Source organism: Lissotriton vulgaris, chromosome 9 (genome assembly GCF_964263255.1).
Source record: "Lissotriton vulgaris chromosome 9, aLisVul1.2, whole genome shotgun sequence".
Lineage (NCBI taxonomy): Eukaryota > Metazoa > Chordata > Amphibia > Caudata > Salamandridae > Lissotriton > Lissotriton vulgaris.
In genome coordinates, this window is record NC_141697.1 from 816,067,873 (window position 1) to 816,084,800 (window position 16,928).

Genomic DNA, 16,928 nt, shown 5'->3' on the forward strand with positions numbered 1-16,928 from the left:
GGGAACAAATTGCTATTTAATTCCTATATCTATAACTTCCTCTATTGGAGCAACCCAGTTTCCAAAAGAACACACAGGATAGGTCATCTTTCATCTACAACAACAAACAGAGGTGCCTCCGACTATCACAACTTTCAGACCACACCAAAGCCCATGAAATTACACTCAATATCCTAATTTACCATATTAACCAGTAAGTACCACTACTACTTATCCTTGTTCCAATATTCTAGTTAATCAGACACCTCTAAAGAGCAAACAGCAATCCAGCATTCAACCTTTTAACTTTTCAGTTTGGTCCAGATATAGTTGTTCTTTTCCATACTCCAAATACGAATGTTAGACACACCACTGGAGACAATCAAGTGGACACCATGGCACCACAGACGTACAGGGCATGAAGCTGAAAACAATTTGCATATTACACCACTAGGTCCTCAAATCATAAAAGTTTACAGGAGTACCTGCAATGCTGGCCATAAACCTGAGAACTAGCCTGTAACCATACTTTTTTTGTGCCGTATCATTGCTCCTGCTTAATATTAGTTTAGAGGAGAAAAGTCAAGTCAAAGTCAGTCAAAAGATCTTTATTCGGAATAAAAACATCCATAAAAGTACAGACAAAATACATTTTAAAACATTCAATTCAGTAATGACAGTTGGAGAATAAATCCGAGGACAAACGAGCATAATCAAATTTCTTTTGCAATTTCGCAACTATACAAAATTTGTCCCTTCATAGAGATAGATTTTTAAAAGGAGAGAATATTTTACAGCACTATTTAAAAGACGCTGTTTAAAAACACTGTTAAGAACGCAATTTTAAAAACCATTGTTAAAAAAGGATGGCTAGCACATTGTCATAATTTTATCTACATACACATGAAAAAATTTTATTACAAAGAGATAAAACAAGCAGAAAAAATTCTCTAAAATGCATAATAGAAAGTGCAGTGTGCAATGGTTATGCCTCAGTGTTAAGAGTGATTCTCAATCTAACAGCAGCTTTGAGAAAACAACTCATCCTAAAAATGACTTCATCTGATCCCAATATTTGGAAGGACCGAAATGCTGATTTAAAATTGGTCAATCCATTTTTTCTGCAATAGGGCATAAGATAATGTCCAGTGAGCTTTTTGTAGAAACCACAAAAGAACAAGAAATGCATAAGATTTTGCTTCGAGTCAGGGTTACAAGGGCAATTTAAAGTTTCGAGGTGTTTGTTATATCCCAGCGGGAAGTTCAGTAAATTAACTATACTCCCATCTCGGAAACGAAACAGTAAACCCCTAACCCATCTCCCGAGATGCAAGCGTAAATATCTGTACGGTGGGCCAGGTTTTTTAGTGTGTGGTTCAGAATAGGCCAAATATTTTACAACAGTGCATTTGGTCAAGTTCTTTCTATCACGCTCTTCGCTGTATAAGTCATACAATGCCCTTAAAGTGATGGTCTTATGGGACCGATTTATTAGGTTTGGTGATGTAAACAGAGAGCCCAACCCCACACTTACAAGGCACTCTTTTACTGCTTTCAACCATGGTATATGGTGTCCCCTGTCACACTTTAGGCAATCCAAAATAATTTCACGGGTCAGGGTAGCAGCTGTGTTGTTCCATATCTTTATCCAGAATAATGCTGGTCTGGATCTCACGAAATCCTCTATGTAAGGAATATTTAATTCGTTGTGACATACATAGTTAGGAGAACAAATAACCCCCCCCCAATACCTTACGACAAAATCTATATTCTTCTCTTTGAATATGGGAGCAGTTGGTATAACCCCAAACTTCGGCGCCGTAAGTGCCGGTTGGCATACATTGGGTTTGATATATCTTAACCAGGGGAGTTATTACATCAGCTTGGTTGGGTTGTCTCAAGGAGGTTACACAGTTAATGGCCTTACCCAACTTATTCCTGGCGTAAGATACATGTGCATGCCACGTACCGCTGTTTGAAAATAGCAGCCCTAGGTAGGGGAAAGTGCTGGTGCTTTTTAAGACATTTTACCCTGAATTGATCTGGGGGATTTTGTGATTTTTAGGACCACAGCTCATGATCAGTGATTTTTTAAAATTAGTTGTTAGGCCTAAGTCGGCCATAAAAAGGACAAAACCTGAGATTAAAATACGGAGTGCCTTGGGAGTGCGGCCCATCAGGACCGCATCATCTGCATAAAGAAGGGTGGGTATAGGGACTCCATTGATGTGAGGCACATCACTAGTTAGGGTGCTCAGAGAGCCACTTAGCTTGTTGATATACAAAATAAACAGGAGGGGGGCCAGCACACACCCTTGTCTGACCCCCCTACCAATGCTAATATCATCAGAGACTTCACCCATTTGATTCACACGTACACATGCTTTGAGGTCACGGTGTAAAAAAGCTAAAAAGTGTACCAGATGGTCATCTAAGCCATATTCAAGGAGGGTAGACCAGAGGCGGGAGCGGTTAACAAAATCAAAAGCCGAGCTCAAGTCCATGAAACCAAAGTATAAAGGGGATTTCTTAGCAATGTTATATTTTGCCATGATCAGGTTCAAGTTCAAGCATTGTTCCACCGTTCCGACACTGCTGCGGAACCCAAGCTGGCTAGGGTGTAGGATGTTGTTCTCATCGGTCCAAGTTCTAATCCTTTTAAATATGATCCGTCCCAAGACTTTCAAGGTGTTATCTATTAGGGAAATTGGACGGTAACACCCAGGATCCAGCCTATCGCCCTTTTTGAAAATGGGAACAATAATGCTACGTGACCATGTTTCCGGAATTTGCCCGTCTGTTAAGTTGTTAAAAACATTGCATAGCAACGGGGCCCAAAAATCGGGCTCACATTTTAACTGGTCTATAGAGAGCCCATCGGAACCGGGTGCTTTATTCCCGGCGCTTTCTAAAATAGCATCAAATACCTCCGATACAGAAATAGACAATGGGTGTAGGGGGGGTAACAACAAAGGAGGATTATCTGGTGTTGCATAGATTTTTCCAAAATGTGCAACCCAGGTAGGACCAGTAATATTATAATTAATTTCGGTCAAGTTGGAACCAATAGATCTTATCACCTTTACCTCCTTCCAGAACCCAGTGGTATCTTTCAGGTCAGCAGATCGTACCAGGGAATCCCAGTGGGTTTTAAGTAATTCATTTGATCTGGTGCGTAAGGCACGCTTGTACTCTGCTCTGAGCAACCTTACTCGTGGTATATCCCTCGGTTCAGCTTTTAAGGCAGCTCTAAGCATCCTATTTGCTTTGGAACATGGGGCATCAAACCATCTAGGCGTTTCCTCAGCCTTACTAGAGGCTGGTCTGGAAATCCCACCTTTAATTACGGTACAGAGTTCAGAAAATGATTTAATCACGTTAGCCCCATGGTCCTCGGTAGTAAGACAATCTTTGATCAAAATTGGGTAATTTTTACAAATTCCTGCCAGGATTCCCTTATTGTCTGCTCCCTTCCAGATTACCCTCAATTTGTCTGTCGAGACTTCCAAACCCCTTGCGCCTATTTCATGTCTTGGACACTTACCCCTTGGCAACGATAAGTGGATGGCAATTGGATAATGATCGCTGTAAATTTTACACACTACTTCTGCCCTTATTAATGCCTTGGCAACAGCGGGTGAGACGAAAACATAGTCAATTGTTGTGCCTCCCCCGTGTCCAATAAAGGTGGGAAATGGGGATGCGCGGTTTTCCATACCTACATGTTCCATGCAATTAACAAGTTCACTAGTAGCAAGGAAATTTAACAGTTCTATACCTCTTTTACATGGGGGATTTCTTGAATGTACATGTGCGTTAAAATCCCCCCCTAAACAAATGCCATCAAATTTCCCATGTACCTGTCCATCCATAATTTCATTAATAAAATCAAATAAAAGAATAAAATTTGGGTTAGGTTGGGACAAAAAATCATTGTTATAGAAGTTGATTAAACACAGTTTTATCCTCTGGGTATATGAGAGTGCCATGAAGCTAGGACAGTTAGTTTGTAGTTTGTCAATTTTTACTTCTGCAGAAATTTTTATCCAAATGGACAATCCTCCACTAGGACGGCCAGACAGAGGGGCCAAAACAGTCTTGTTGTGGCAACTGTACCCCTCGAACAACAAGTCCTCAACACACCAGGTTTCTTGAAACATTAATATGTCGTAACAATTGACACAGTCCCTCCATGAAGGAATTCCCATCTTGGTCTTCAGACCCGCAATGTTCCAACTGAGAATTTTTAGATTATTATTATTATTCCTCAGACAGGGACCCTGGTTAATTCTTGAGGCGGATTTAGTTGTAACATGCCCCTGTTGATCGCATAATGTACTAGATGGGGAGATCTCCAATATTAACGGCGCCGCCTCTGGAGGTGTTTCCACTAGCTGAACTGCCTCAAAGCACACGGAAAGCAGTTCGGTGCTTTCAGAGGGCAGTCAGTCCAATGTATCCAGGTCCTGAAATATTCCAAACCTATTCTGTAATGGAAAAACTGGTGGGGGTTGCATCATCTTGTGGGGAGGACGGTAGAAATATTTTAACGGTAGAGGGGTCACCACAGTAGATGGACCGTGTCGACCAGAGTTGCTGTTCAACAAGAATTTTGCAGTGCCCAGGTTTCTGAAGTTAATTACAATACAGTCCCCGTTGATATTTTTGTAAAGAGGACCGACCCAAGTTACTCGCCGTGTGGTTATGATCTCTTTTGAAATATCATAACCCACCCCCTTGTGTTTTGTTAACCAATCTATACACTTATTGTGCAATTGAACCCATGATTCTCCTTGACCTTCCCTAAGTGGTGGGATACCAGCCAGAACTAGAACATACGGACAGGCCTCAGGTGGAAGGTGTAAGGCAGGGCCTTGATGTTTTATAGGCCTATTGTCCTCATGCGTGATCTTTTTATCGTGCTGGCTGGGATTAGCAGGGCCCTTCTGTGCTAAGGTGGTCTGCATCGCTGTGTTACTCTTTTTATTCGAATTAATTAATGGTCCGCTTGCAGCGTTAGCAGAAACAGAGGGTTTGGACGAAGTAACAGGTCCACGTGTAGAATTGCGTGGGAGTAAGGGGGTGTCGGTTAGAGGGTCAGGCGGATTACTGCCTGTTGTGCCCTTACTTTTAGTCACCTTGGGTGTAACGGGCTGCGTTGGATTAGTAGTAGCTTGTTGTTCCACAGCCCTGATAATGCCATGGTCACCACTAGTGGAGACACGGGTAGTGGATTCAAGGTCTTTTAGCAGACGTTCTACTCTCATTTTGTCCAAATTCGCTATACCTTTTCTCTTTGCGTCCTCGTTTTTAATTAAGTTCTCCAATTTGTCAAGTCTTTTAAAAATATTATTAAATTGTTTGATCATTTGACCTTCCAAGTTATTAAAAATAGTATCTGCAATAGTCTCAATAAGGTTCCCCTCAGACTTGGAATAATGACTGGATTTGTCAGTTCCGTAGGGGGATTCAGTCTGGGTGGAGATAGATATGTAATTTGACCCGTCGTTATTTATAACGACGACATCACCCAGATGCGGTTGTTCCTGTGTAGGTACTATATGTTGGACCAGCTTCTGTCTCTTCCCCTTATTCCACATGCTTTGTGGGGTTGGTTGGTTTACAGTCCGTGGTGGCTGCTTCTGTTTTTTATGGGTTAATTTAGCAGGGCCCCTCTTTCTCTTTGCTACAACTTTATCAGATACCTTATTGGTAGCCTCTGTGGATGTTGTTACCGGGGCATGGCCAAGAGCCACATCTGGTGCTATGTACGTAACAGTGTCATCATCGTCTAAGACAATTGGTACATCAACAGCAGGATGTGAGGGTTTTACCACAGTTACTTCAGGGTTTATATGGGTATTGCCATTGAGACTGCTCATGGCATGTGGTTGGTTAATGCTCATGGGACCCATAGAGAATCTCCTTTCAGTCTCAACAATCTCATTGAATGCGGTATCTATCAATGCCTCAAACGACGTTAGCAATGATACAGGGGACTCTGCGTCCTGGGTAAGGATGTCAGCATTATTACTTGTGATGGTACAATCAGCCATTGTAGAAAACCTGTTAGGGGACTGACCTTGTAGAGAAATGTTGGAGGGGTGGCCCGCCCGACCACTGTTGACCTCTGAGGGCCTCAGAGGGCCCGCCCTTTGCCCGGGCTTCGCCCCGGGCGTCCCGCTCGCGTCCCGCGACGCGGGGGCTCTCCTCCCTTTGAAGGGCTCTGGCGCCCTCAGCAGCGCGACCCGCGTCACTGCAAACGCGCCGCCGCGAGGCCTGCCGGGATTTGTGGTCTCCCGGAGCGGCGGCGCGGAGTCCGGTGTCCTGGGACTCTTGGCAGTGGCGGCAGAGATGGCGGCGTTCCCTCGCGCCTGCTGGCTGCTGCTGGCTGCTTACTGACTCTCGTGGCGGTGGCGGCAATCAGGTAGGTTGCGTTTTCGTTCCCCCCGCTCTGCCGGGGCTCTCCTCCCTTTGAAGGGCTCTGGCGCCCTCAGCAGCGCGACCCGCGTCACTGCAAACACGCCGCCGCGAGGCCTGCCGGGATTTGTGGTCTCCCGGAGCGGCGGCGCGGAGTCCGGTGTCCTGGGACTCTTGGCAGTGGCGGCGGAGATGGCGGCGTTCCCTCGCGCCTGCTGGCTGCTGCTGGCTGCTTACTGACTCTCGTGGCGGTGGCGGCAATCAGGTAGGTTGCGTTTTCGTTCCCCCCGCTCTGCCGGGGCTCTCCTCCCTTTGAAGGGCTCTGGCGCCCTCAGCAGCGCGACCCGCGTCACTGCAAACGCGCCGCCGCGAGGCCTGCCGGGATTTGTGGTCTCCCGGAGCGGCGGCGCGGAGTCCGGTGTCCTGGGACTCTTGGCAGTGGCGGCGGAGATGGTGGCGTTCCCTCGCGCCTGCTGGCTGCTGCTGGCTGCTTACTGACTCTCGTGGCGGTGGCGGCAATCAGGTAGGTTGCGTTTTTGATTTACAGCTGTTAGCTAATTTGTGTTCTGTGCATTTGTAAATCTCATCATTTACAGGTTTGTGAAACAGATCAATAGTATATTAAAAGTTGCCATCTCAACTGCAAATGCACACAAAGCTATTTCTTTTTCACCCTCCACCAACAGAACAGACTCAGCACACCAGCTGTTCATCATTTGCTCAAAAAAGGAATTAAAGCAAATGTGTTTAACATCTAAATATTCAATTAACATATCATATTCTAAATGGTTCTGATATGGAATGGAGGAGTGAACATAAGCATGGCAATTGAACTGAAGATTGGATCAGATAGTTCTACCTCAACCAGGCAATACTGATTTGATTTTGCCACTGTTTAATAGTAATGCATACACTAAAAAGTAGTGTTACAGTGTTAATTAATATTCCAATAGCTGAAATGGGCATCCGTACTAGGTATCACCACAGGACCATAATAAGACCAAATGTACTACAGAGATCCTTCTAACCCCACACAGCATCATAATGCACAAGTTACTTACCTTCGGTAACAATATCCCCAGGCGTCAGACTGGATCTGGAAAATTTTGCGTAGCAGTACCCCTGCGCGTCGTTAGGCGTCATCTGCGGCTCCGCGTCCGTCATCAGCGTCGTTGGCGCGGGGATGACGTCGTTGGAGTACTAAGACAAGCCCTCGTGCGCTGACGTCAGTTCTTATACACAGCTTTTCCGCGCCAGAAACGCAGAGCCATGATAAAAACCAACACTGGTGCCATGAAACTAGGGCCCTGAAAGGGGATGACCTTAACCCTAGATATCAGTTCGCAAAATGGGGAGGATGGATGGGGTGGTAAGGAATCTAATACTAACTACTGTTTCTTACAGATATATCATTACCGAAGGTAAGTAATACTAACCTGTTTCTTTCAGATGCACAAGTTAGATTCCTTACCTTAGAATAGATACCTCAGCAATACCAACCCTGGTGGTGGGTCTGCGAACCAATGATCACACCAGAAAGTCCTGGAGAACGGAACGGACAAAAAAGCCATCTCTCCGGACTTGGCTGTCCAGACAGAAGTGCTTAGCGAACGTGTGCAGCGAAGCCCACGTAGCTGCCTGACAGATGTCCTGCAAGGGGACTCCCCGACCCAGGGCAGTAGTAGCTGCGGTGGCCCGAGTGGAATCGGCACGTAGCCCCACAGGAGGCTCCTTTCTAGCCAGTGAATAACAAGCCTTGATGCACAAGACGACCCATTGGGAAATGGTCCGTTTGTGCACCGCCCATCCCTTCTTAGCGCCCACGTAACCAACAAAGAGTTGGTCATCCACCCGGAACTGGTGTGTGCAATCCAGATAGAATGAGAGCGCACATTTTGGGTCCAGACGGTGGAGCCTCTCTTCCTCTTTCGAGGGATGTGGAGGCGGAAAGAAGGTGGGCAAGGTGATGGACTGCCCGATGTGGAAGGTTGAGACTACCTTGGACAGGAAAGAGGGTCGCGTCCGCAAAACAACTTTGTCCAGATGGACAGAAAGGAAAGGGGGTGTGAAGAAAAGGCCTGGAGCTCACTCACTCTCCTTGCAGAGGTGATAGTAACCAGGAATTAAGCATGGGCGGAAAATCCGTTTCGTTCGCGGATTTTGCGGATTTTCGGTAAATTCGCAATCCGCGAGATTCGCGAATCTCCCGCAAAATCCGCGAGCAGCGGATTTTATGGCTTGCTCGCACTGTTCGCGTGAGTTCGCGGCTTCCCAGTACAACTTCGCGCCCCGCGAATAAGCGCTAAATTGCAGAAATACGATCTTAGCAAAACTGAAACTACTTACCAGGTTCAAAAGTTCAGGCTCATCATTAGTAGCCATTTCCTGTAGTGCTTCCTGAGGGGCCCCTCCAGAGTTCAGTTGCCAGTTGCAACTATTATGTGACCCTGCTCTGAACCTCAGAATAGTTACACATATGCCACAAAGGTCCTGAATTACAGCTAAGGGAGACAAGCAGGAGCCAGGCTGGAAGTTCAAATCCATTAATCAGCCCCTAATTCATTATTGTCAGTTGGGGCAGGGCAGGTGTTGTAACTAATTTTGCAACAATGAAAGCACTTAGCAAGTGCAAAAGATCACTAATCAGGAAGCACTAAGGAAGCAGGTGCCAGCTAAAAAAATATTCTGTGACACATTAATCAGCCCCAAATTAATTCAGGTCACTTGAGGCAGGGAAGGTGTGCTTTGCTTTGCCACAATAATGTACACTGACTGTTTCATCACAGCACCCTGTGGTTGTCCAGAGGGTGGCATGGGTGGGCCAGAGGGTGGCATGAGTAGTCAGAGAGTGGCAGTGGTGACAGAGAGTGGCAGTGATGAAGAAGAGTGTCCCAAACAGGCTGGACACGTAGAAACAACAAGTTCGCAAAACTTGCGACCCGACAGGTAAGTTCGTGTTTGCGAAATTGTACAAAACCCTCGCGAACTGGCAGAAACCCACGCGAACACAAAAAAAAATCCGCAAATTCGCGAGAATTCGCTGATTTTGCGGATTGCGAGTTCGCAAATCCGCAAAATTCGCGAACGCGAGATTCGCAAAATTCGCCCATGCTTACCAGGAATGCAGTCTTAAGGGTAAGAGGACAGTTTATCTGATGTGTGCTCCCTTCGAGCCACTTCATAGTCAGAACAAGGTTCAAGTCCCACTGAGGCATCACAAAAGGAACAGGAGGGAACATATGAGTGATGCCCTTCAAGAACCTATTTACAACTGGGGACTTCAACAAAGAGGGCTGATCAGGAAGCCTTAAGAAGGCGGAAATGGCAGAGAGCTAGCCCTTGATAGTGCCCATAGCAGAGCCCTGCCAGGCAAGAGAAAGAAGAAAGGGGAGAACCTCAGAAAGAGGGGCAGAGAGTGGATACACAGCCTTTGTTGTGCACCATTGCACAAATTTGTTCCACCTGCAGGCGCCTACCGATTTTGTGGAGGGACGCCTGGCTGCCAGAATAATATCACAGACTTCAGGAGGCGAGTCAAATGGCCTCAACTGTCCGCTCAATCTCGACGCATGGAGGTGGAGGCTGGACAGGTTCCTGTGGAGGACCGTTCCCTGCTGCTGCGACAGAAGGTCCCCCTGAAGAGGCAGACGAATTGGGGGATCAACTGACATACTAAGTAGCTCGGGATACCAGTATCTTCGTGCCCAGTCCGGAGCCACAAGGATGACTTGGGCCTGGTCGCGCCTGATCTTCTTCAGCAGTCTGGGCAGAAGTGGTATAGGCGGAAAGGCGTACAACAGACCGCAACTCCACTCGCGACGAAAAGCGTCTCCTAGCGAGTGCCGCCTTGGAAATTCCAACGAGCAGAACTGATGACATTACGCGTTCTCTTCTGTGGCGAATAGATCTAACCAAGGCTCTCCCCACTGCTGAAAGAGACCTCGCGCCACGTCCGAGTTTGGATGCCATTCGTGATCCATCATGCACCAACGGCTGAGTTCGTCCGCCCTAGCGTTCAGGGAACCTGCCAGGTGTTGAACCACAAGGGTTACGCCCTGATGTTCCAGCCACTGCCAGAGGCGCAGAGCCTCCTGGCATAGGGTCCACGACCCCACCCCGCCCTGTTTGTTGCAGTACCACATGGCGGTGGTGTTGACAGAGGGGAGGAATGCCTTCAGTGCAAGTCGCATCGCCAGCAGCTCCAGAAGATTGATGTGGAGCCGGGACTCCGCCGGAAGCCAGAGGCCTCTGATCTCCGCCTCTCCCATGTGGCCCCCCCAGGCCTGGTGGGACATGTCCGTCACAACTACGTGCTCCGGCTGGGGTAGGGAGAGGGATCTGCCGCTGACCCAATCGCGGTCCGCGAGCCACCACTGCAACTGTCTTGCAGTGCCCTCCGAGATCAAGACATGGTCGGACAAGTTGCCCTGATGATGGGCCCACTGAAACTTCAGGTCCCACTGCAGAGCCCGCATCCGCCACCTGACATGATGCACCAGAAGGATGCAGGAGGCCATCAGCCCCAGAAGCCACAGCGTCAACCTGACAGAGACTCGGGATAACGGCTGAAAGATTGGATTCAGAGCCTGAATATCCTGAACCCGCTGTTCTAGAGGATAAACCTGAAATTGCGCCGAGTCTAGAACCGCTCCGATTAAGAGGAGCTTCTGAGTGGGACACAGGTGTGACTTCGGCACATTGATGGAGAACGCCAGCAGATGCAGGAGGTCGGCCGAAGTCTGGAGGTGGCTGACGACTGTCTGGGGCGAGCCTGCCTTCAACAACCAGTCATCGAGGTAGGGGAAGAGTGAAACCCCTAACCTGCGCAGATGAGCTGCGACCACCGCTATCACTTTCGTAAACACCCGTGGGGCGCTGGTAAGGCAGAAGGGGAGCACGCTAAACTGAAAGTGCTTGTGGCCTACCGTGAACCGCAGGTAGCGCAGGCAGAACGGGGATGTGAAAATATGCGTCCTGCAAGTCTAACGCTACCATCCAGTCTCCTGGGTCCAGGTCAGCTAAGACCTGAGCCAGTGTCAGCAACTTGAACTTCTCCTTCCGGAGGAAGCCTTTGACGTTCCGCAGGTCCAAGAAAGGGCGTAGGCCCACTTTGCCCTTCTTGGGAACCAGAAAGTAGTGGGTGTAACAACCACACCCTACTTCTGGCACAGGAACGCGCTGGATGGCCCCCTTAGCCAAGACGGCCATAACTTCCTCTTGCAGAAGTTGCAAGTGATCCCCGACACGTGGTGGTACTGCGGTGGCATGGCTGGAGGGGTCGCCTCAAAGGGGAGGGAGTAGCCCCTTCGGACGATTTGCAGCACCCACCTGTCCGATGTGATGGAGCGCCAGTGGAGGAGGTGATGGCGAACCCTGCTCCCCACTGGCGTCAAATGGGCCTGAAAGCTCGGACTAGGAAGGCTTTGAGGTGGATGCTGCAGGGGTAGATGTGGACTGGCGGCGCCATTGTCCCCTGTTACCGCCGCAATGGTAACCACGACCGTCTCTGCACTGAATGTTAGTCAGTGGCCCGTGGCTGGCAGGACGTGTGGGGGTGCCCCTTCCGTGGCCATGAAAGGAGCGCTGGGCAGAAGATGCTGGCGCGGGCTGACAGGCCCAAGAACTTGGCCGTAGCCCTGGAGTCCTTAAAGCATTCCAGCGCACTATCTGCCTTGCCACCGAAGAGGTGGCTGCCATCGAACGGCATGTCCATAAGGGTGTTCTGGACATCGGCCGAGAAGTTGGCAGACCTCAGCCAGGCGTGGCGGCGAACCGCCACAGACGTGGAAATCGCTCTTCCCAGCGAGTCCGTGGTATCCAGTCCACATCGTATTGAATACCGCGCTGCGTCTCTTCCCTCCCCGAGGGCTTGAGTGAGCTTCACCCGGGCTCCCTCCGGGCACTCAGCCAGCATTTCCGCGACCGTATCCCACAGAGAGTGGGTGTAACGGTCAAAGAGGCACGCGGTGTTGACTGACCACAACCCCAAACTAAGGGAGGAGAACATCTTGCTGAATTGTTCATACCTCTTGGATTCCCGATCCGGTGGTGCAGCCGGGAATGTGGATTGGGAAGTAGAGGCCTGGATAACCAGGCTCTCAGGCGTGGGGTGGGTGGACAGGAAACTAGGGTCACCCGGAGCAGGGCGGTGGCGCCTAGCGACGTTCCTATCTACAGGGGGACCTGTAGTGGGCCTGGACCAAGTGCCCAACAGGACGTCCATGAGAGCCTCATTAAGCGGCAGTAGAGGCTCTGGGGAGCTTACATGCAGTTTAAGGACCTCTGTGAGGATGTTAGACCTTATCGTTGTGACGGGGTGCTCAAGAGCCAAGGCCTTGGCTGTCCTCATCAGCACCACACTATAAGAAGCCCCCTCCTCTGTAGCCACGGTAGGAGGGGAGACAAAACCAGTGTCTGGGGAGATATCCAGGCCACTGGCTTCCCCCAGTTCCTGTGTCCAGTCCTGAAATGACTGGCACTCACGTGCCAGAGGGTCCTCAGTCCCCCCCAGACTCCCTCGTCATCCATGTCCTGAAATTCAGGGGTAAAGGATGGACCCAGATCCTCGAAGAATTCCTCTTCGGCCGGCGCCGAATGCGGCGTCGAGCGGTGCCTCTCCGGCGCCGGATCCGGACCGAGGGGTGGACCAGGGATGGCGTCGTGCGGGGACAACGCCGGGGATGACTCCCTAGATGCAGACGCCGGCAGGGTCGTAAGGTCGACCAGCGGCAACCCGGATCAGGAACCAGATCCAGCGGGGCCTTGCGGCGCCGGGAACGAAATCGCTGACGGCGCCAGGGCCGACGCACCTGGCGGTGCCAGGGCCGAAGCACCCGGCCTGCTTGGGCTACCAGTCGGGGCCGCTTGGCCCGAAGGCGCCACGGAACCCAACGAAGGAGAGAGCGACCTCATGGCCATGAGGAAGGCCTTGATCTCCTCTGGCGTCGCATTCTGCCCAGGGACCGGTGGGTATGGAGCAGGCCGCGACGTCTGCAGCTCCGGCGGAGCAGCGTGGGCGGCGTCACCCGAACCCCCGGCCGCGTCGCCCAAGCATCGGGGGGAGTCAGAAGAGAGAGGTCGCCTCTTCGACTTCTTGTGCCTCTTACCTGAGGACTTGGAGCCTCCGACGACGTCATCCCGGCACCAACGACGCCGACGACGGACGCGGAGCTGCAGACGACGCCTACCGACTCGCAGGGATACTGCTACGCTAAATTTTCCTGATGCAGTCTGACGCCTGGGGATATTCTAAGGTAAGGAATCTAATACTAATCTGTTTCTTTCAGATACAGTCTATTAATGTTATGCTGTGTATGCTACATTTAAAATATATTTTACTGTGGATTCTCAGATTCGTATTAGTGACTATTCAACTAGCACCTCAACTGTAAAATATGCTACACTGGATAACTGGCATTGTCTCCCGTTATCACAAGGGAAAAGGGTATGACAATTGTATAGAGGCCTTTAAGACTTACATATTTCACTGTTTAACTCAAAACATGGTTACTTCTTTTTTTGCTTTCTTTATCTTTTTATTTTTATTTGATTATACAGAATTCTGCTTCTCTGTTGTTCTTTATATCCAATGCAATTAAACATTTTACCACAACTATGAAGAAGAGCAAATTCACAGTAAAACAAAACAATGCTGTGTTATTTGCTAATATGGCAGTTTTGTATACAAAGGCCCACTCCAACGGACAAATTCAAAGAGAAAAGGGGAATTATCAGCTTTACGTCGCATCAATTTGGATAGATAATGGTCAGGGAACGTACAGTGGCCAGTAAATATTTAACACACAGCTACTAAGAAGGGGAAGGAGCTCGATATGTGGGTTCCGGGTCTCTTCCACCCATTTTCCTATTTGGGATCTTTTTACCATACATATATGGAGCTCATTCTTTCAAACTTTTTTATCACCTCCCTCTGGGCTTGTTTCTTTCACCCTTTCTATCTCCCTGGGGCCCATACTATTGCTCACTGAGGCCCTACTTCATCCATCTTCGCCATATCTCTCGGTCTATTTGAAGGGATTTCTTTCACTCTCTCCTAGGTTGTCTAACATTACCTTTCTCTCTCTGCTCATCTTCTCTTTATCTATCCCCTGACACCAGTCCACGCAGCACAAACCACCACCTATGGCTTATTTAATTTTCTCTGCACAACAGATTTTGATGATGTTCAACAGAAATAGAACATATTGTTTATCAGTGATCCTTCCAAAACAAAAAATTAATATGTTCTCTCTCTAGTGGCTTAGCTGCCTTTCTACCTCATTCTGTAGGGTGTCTTGTTTGCTCTTGTGGGTCTCTTTCACTCTTTACGTGACTCTGGGTTTCTCAGGCTCCTTTTATACTTTTCTTTGGGGCTTTCGCTGACCTTTTGATCTTATATTCTTTCATTCGCCAGAGTGTTTTTTGTTTATGTGTAGACGTCTCACTTAGCACTTGAGAATAAATCTATAAAATAAGGTTAGAATCCCATACCGGAGTAATATGTTAAATAACTCCAAGGACTGCATCACCTCATGGATAGGCAGCATTAACAACATAATGCCATCTGAAATTCAAATTGCAGCATTTTTGCCCCTACGTTCAAATATGCACTGGCCAATGCTTTTTGTTCTTGGGTCCTTTGCAGCGTTCACCATGGAGAAAGGTTCCTTTATCCAACGCAAGTGCTGTCCCTAACTGGACTGCTGCAAATCTAAGTACATTTATAACATTGTGTTTATGAGCTCTGGCATCTTCAAAAAAAGGAAAATACTTTGCACCCCAGGCGAGACTTAGACACTTACTTGACAATAAACTAAAGTTTGTTGTCTCTGCTTCTGTTCTTGTTTTCGAAACTGTATGTACTCAACTTTGCTCACCCTGGAAAATCACTCTCTTCCTTAGATCTGTTTATTTCAACTTTCCACTTCTGGTTCATTTTTATAAATTCTTCTAGCTTTTAAGGGAAAATATGCATATAACAATTTAGCTTTGGAGTGGTGAGCAGGGCCCGCATTAGGGCAGTGCGAGTGGTCCGTCCCCCCTTCGCGCTGATCTGGAGAGGGGCGCTGTACTCGGGAGGGGCGTTGTGGTCAGCAGCTTCTTACGATTTAAAATCGCCTGCTGCAGATTTACTTGTGCATCCATCTTTTGGGCAGCAATAAAATTGTCAAGATAACTCTTGTGAATAATGTTCCTGCTAGAGAGAAAGAGAGCGAGTTTTGTCTAGTCAGTGGCAATTTTGACTCGTCATAAAGTAGTAGAGGATTAATATGCCTGCTGCAAAGAACAGATATGTTCTTTATTAGGCTAGGTGAGTGGATTAGTAAAGCTAGCCTTTACCAGTGCTTTAAAACAAATGAAATGTTTGTGAGAGAGGGGCCATGGAGAGATGAGGGGCACTTTTGCTAGATGATAGGGAGGGCATCCGAGGACGAGGTTACTGGAAGAGGGGCGCCAAAAAAGACTAGCTCCCGTGGTGCCCAGTGCTACAAAGCGAGCCCTGGTGGTGAGTGACCAACTTAAAGCATTGCAAGTGCTGAAAGTGCTTACCCTGCCTTCTTAGCACCTCCTCTAAAGTGTCTTGATTGGCACAGCATCAGCCATTTAATGGCAGAGCAGTTCATACTCACTTATAGAGCATCACAACTCCTGACAAAAAAAAAAAAAATTGTAAATTGATACTTGTATAGCGCACTACTCACCCGCAAGGGTCTCAAGGCGCTTGTACGAATACCGCTGTGGGACGCATCCTGGCTTTCCCTGTGAGACGTCCACTCCTGGGCACCCCAAGGTGGAGGCCAGGCATCCTTAGCGTTGTGGGGGCCGTTGTGGAGATTAAGCAAGCTATTGCCCAGAGTTGCAGAGTGGGACTCCATGATTGGAATAGGCACCGAGGCGAGAATTATCAGGCCCGTGGAATTTTGAGCCCAAGACCCGCCGAGGCGGGGAATTGAACCCTGGTCCCGGGCTAGACCTCTGCATCAGGGTCTGCCGCTCTAATCAGGGCACCATCACGATACAGCTCTCAGAAATAATCTACAAATTAAACCACTGATCATCTCTGATGCCTATCTGTGGCCGGTCTGTTTTTCTTTTCTACCTGCCCTTCTAGTTACTTTCTACCAGCGAGTGGGAACAGAGAGGTTGGTGTAGGGAAGATATGAGGAAAACACATATCTGAGGAGTTAACCAGCAAAATAAATGCAGTATACACAGGCAAGATGCACCCCCCTTTCTCCAGAACCCCGGTGCTACTGCACTGGCTGCACCACTGAAAATCTCTGCTGGGATGCATTGGAAGGTACAAAATCGGGGGCAGAGTCTTGCAACTGAAGCGGCAAACCTTCTCCTGCCCAAGTCAACACTTTTTAGGTCTCGCCTGTCGATGCGCATGCGCATCGAGCTTGCGAGACTATGGGGGCTTAACCACTCTTTAACTAACTTGCAAGGAATCGTGGCGATTCCTTGCAGTGCCCGTGACTTTTAAGCTCAATGTGCATGCGCATTGAGCTTAAAAGCGCGTGCACATC